General features: G+C 33.9%; 1 pseudogene; it reads left to right on the top strand.

Annotated features, from left to right (window-relative positions):
* Positions 1 to 3,545: 3,545 nt before the first annotated feature.
* Positions 3,546 to 3,666, top strand: LOC134971235 (5S ribosomal RNA; annotated as a pseudogene).
* Positions 3,667 to 4,597: the final 931 nt, after the last annotated feature.

Here is a 4,597-nt window from a genome sequence, read left to right as displayed (position 1 = left end):
ATTATAATAGACTGGATGTGTATTTGGTGATACAGACTTAGAGGTTTTTTTTAAACCATTAGGTGTAATAGAATAAAGGTGACAATAAAATATATAGGATAATTAAAAATATAGTTGAAAAATAGATTAGTATAGAAATTTTTATTATTAATAATGTATAAATAAATAGATAGGCCAATAAAAAATTGTTTGGTGGCAGTGTTATATAATAAATTAAATTAATGAGATAATAAGGATTATTATCTTATTGAGATATCCTATAGTGTTATGAGAATATTTATTATTGGTGCTGGTATTGTATCGAAAAGTGATTCTTAGGGAATATCATATTTACTGGTTATTATCAATATTGTGCAGTACAATTAAAAACATTTTTGTTGTTAAGTAGTAAATGAAAATGAAAAAAGAAAATGAAAACTTGATTAGGATTAGGGGGAGGGGGCAGGAAAAAATTCATTGAGGACAGTAGAATTACTGTTTTAATTCAGGAAAACTCCATAGTTTATATTTTCATTCATCCCAGAAGGGTGGATAGTGCCCAATTTGAAGATCCACTCACATTCTTTCTTCAATAGGATATCTGTCAAACTACCACCACGTATTCCGAGTTTGATTTTTTCAAGTCCGAAGACCCTCAGATCCTCCCATCTATTGTCATGGTGTTGGTAGAAATGGCGTGCTACCGTAGTGAGTGGTTTCATCTTTCTTTTATCAGATGTGGCATTACGTATGGTCCCAATGTGTTCTAAAACACGTTGTTTTAGTGGGCGAGTGGTCATACCCACATATTTCTTGTCACAGCTACATTTGATGCAGTAGATGACCCCTTCAGTCAGACAATTCATATAATCATTGATCTTGAATTCTGTCCCGTATTTGTCTTTTACTTCCTTCACTGTTTGAAACAGTGAAGGAAGTAAAAGACAAATACGGGACAGAATTCAAGATCAATGATTATATGGTGGTAGTTTGACAGATATCCTATTGAAGAAAGAATGTGAGTGGATCTTCAAATTGGGCACTATCCACCCTTCTGGGATGAATGAAAATATAAACTATGGAGTTTTCCTGAATTAAAACAGTAATTCTACTGTCCTCAATGAATTTTTTCCTGCCCCCTCCCCCTAATCCTAATCATGTTTTCATTTTCTTTTTTCATTTTCATTTACTACTTAACAACAAAAATGTTTTTAATTGTACTGCACAATATTGATAATAACCAGTAAATATGATATTCCCTAAGAATCACTTTTCGATACAATACCAGCACCAATAATAAATATTCTCATAACACTATAGGATATCTCAATAAGATAATAATCCTTATTATCTCATTAATTTAATTTATTATATAACACTGCCACCAAACAATTTTTTATTGGCCTATCTATTTATTTATACATTATTAATAATAAAAATTTCTATACTAATCTATTTTTCAACTATATTTTTAATTATCCTATATATTTTATTGTCACCTTTATTCTATTACACCTAATGGTTTAAAAAAAACCTCTAAGTCTGTATCACCAAATACACATCCAGTCTATTATAATCCTTTTGTTTTTCTTTCTATAATTATATATGTATATATATATATATTTTAGCACCATGGGCTTATAATTAACCCCTTCACAATCTTTTATGTATGCATATATATATATATATATATATATATATATACATATATTTATCAATGTATATGCATATACACACCTTTTGCAGTACAAAATTATAATTTCCATCACATTGCCCTCATAATGATTTCTGCACAATAATATCATATTCCAAATAATTGCTATAACCCTTATACCAATATATAGACCCTTCAAATTATTTCAATATATATTTTTATATTTTTATATATTTCTCACTTTATTTATTCACCTTTATTATAATCTATATATTCACTTTCATTAATAATTTTATTCTCACTTTTATTCTCATTTTTACCTTTATTAGTCACTGTCACGTAATCACTAATTAATTATTTTTAATAATTCTCAATAGTAACTTTCCAGCAATATCCTAATTTAATATTATTTCCTCTTAATAATGTATATAATCCCCCCCTTTTTTTAAGTATAGGCATACTAAGTGTCACACATAGACTTATTTTTATATATATAATAATCTGCAAATTTTATTGCAATTTTTTATTATATTATATTATACCATATTTATTCTTATACCCATATGCATATAGATCAAGATATTTACATTCCATTTTAAGTGTCTTCATAATTTATACCATCTTTATATCCCTATTTTTTGTAAATATATTTTTTGTGAATAATTCCTTGAATTAATCTAACCAGCTCTTTTTAAAATAACCATATGACTATCCACTATGAAATGCTGAATGGCATTTTCAACTGTCAATCATGACGTATTATTCAATGGGAATCAGCAGGTCTGATCTCGAATATGACAGGATCGTATACCTATCAATCACTTACTAAGAACCAATCAGCTAACAGTACTATCAATATAAGAAAAAACAAGGGTTGAACCCACTGACGCCCTGTGACCAAGCAAATTGCGAAACGTACGTCAGGAAGGAGACTGCATCCTCACGGTCACGTGGTGCGCACACGTGACCGCAACGAGCCGTTCTCGGCAAAGTCCGTCGCCAAGGGAACCAGCCAAACAGGAAGTACAGTGCGGCCGGAGCTCGGCAGCAGACAGGACGCGGGCAGACGCGGCCGGCACCTTCCTCATACCAGGATCTCCCCCAGTATATCAAGTAGGACTAGAACTTTATGAACATACACCAGGTTTGGTTTATACATGTGTCTCTGTGCACCAGTGCATTTTCAATACATGTGTCTCTGTGCACCAGTGCATTGTCATTGCACGGACCGGTATTTACAAATACCTTACCCACATGGTGCATAGACTATACTATTGACAGTCAGTTATCGCCAGCAAGGGAATTAATGCAACCCTTTTGAGGTCTATATTTCTATCAAAAAAGCGGATGTGGATACGTCTGCCATTTTTTTGACCTTATCCAGCACATAAACGCCTTCTCTCTCTCTCTTTTACATGGCAGAAACCCATAATTATCCCAGTATTTTCTGAAGACACATATCATATAGAAAACACTCTGTGTCAATTTATCATTATTTTTCTATTACTTGAGAATAATTTCTGAGAGCTGAAGATTTCATTGTTTGTGTTTCCCTGCTTCTTTGATAATTCAAAGTGTAATATCATACTTTCATTACTGTTTTGGAGACCAAATTTGGAGGTTTCCCTTTCCTGCACAGTTAAAAATACCATTATTTTGATCTAATTTTTTATTTTCATACATATGATAAACTGTGCAGCTGAGAGGTTTTATTCCTACTGATACTGCGACTAACTAAGCCGTGAAAATCCAGATGGGTACTTAATCTTTTGTTATACCTTATCATTTATGATAAAAATTTTTGATTTCTTTATCAAATCAGCTGTATCGATACCTGTGGCTCATATAACAACGTAAATTGGCTCCTGTCTGTGCCCAATTGTGGACACAGTGTGACAAGGGTGAGCATAAGGTCTGCGGTCATACCCCGCTGGAGATGCCCAATCTCATCTGATCTTGGAAGCCAAGCAGTGGAGGGCCGGGTTAAGTACTTGGATAGGAGACTACCAAGGAACACCCTGGTACTGCAAATATTTGCCACCCATCTGTCACCAATACAGAGCATTGTATTACACCTCGGTTATGACCTATGATTCAACTATCTGCTAGGATTAAAATTCCCATTTGGGATATATAGCAGCTTATAAATGATGGTCATATTTTCAATAAGTGAGCAATTTATTATCACAGGTTGTCCTACAGTTGGAGTGTGATTACTAACAACACTATAGACATACCCACTTCGGCCTGAATTAGGTATTTGTACCTTACAATTTATATATTTCTCTTTATATTTTCGCAATGTCACCATTTAATAAACATCGGCACCCATTGAACTCCTCAATAATTAATTTTAAAGAGAATTAATAAAATATTGTATTTTAGTTAGTTTTTGTGACATTTAGTCGTACAACGTTATCTGTATATTGAGTGCTTCCCAACAAGAGTCTTCTTTCTTCTTTTTTTCATGTTCTCACTATGAATAACTGACTCGGGGGAGCACCACTGATGGGTAGCTTTTTTGATACATAAAAATAAGGAATGTGTTACCTTAAGTATCTGCTCCCTAAAATAAGGATTTGAACCTTAAATTTATTTATCAGTTTATACAGATAACCATCATTATACATATACATCAATTATACCAGTGCGGTTTCCAATTTTTCTGTTTCTCAATCTTTTCACACTGCTGGCTGGATCCAGGATATTGCCGGGACTTCCCTCCACCTGCGCTTGGAGACTTCATCTTCTCCAAGCGCCTGGACTGCCATCTCCCTATGTTGTCAAAAGGACTCAAGTCGGACGACCCGGGTTACCAGTTCACACTACCCCGTAACCTAGGTCTATCCTGGGACCAACCATGCAAGTTAGCCAGGTTGGACTCCCGCGGTCATTAGCCACAAATCAGCGACCTGGGGTTATCCCGGCAATAACATAGGTTGTGGCGGTGTAAAAGGGGTATTA

Source organism: Pseudophryne corroboree, chromosome 11, assembly GCF_028390025.1.
Source record: "Pseudophryne corroboree isolate aPseCor3 chromosome 11, aPseCor3.hap2, whole genome shotgun sequence".
In the NCBI taxonomy this organism is placed as follows: Eukaryota; Metazoa; Chordata; class Amphibia; order Anura; family Myobatrachidae; genus Pseudophryne; species Pseudophryne corroboree.
This window is presented reverse-complemented; position numbering and strand designations above follow the sequence as displayed.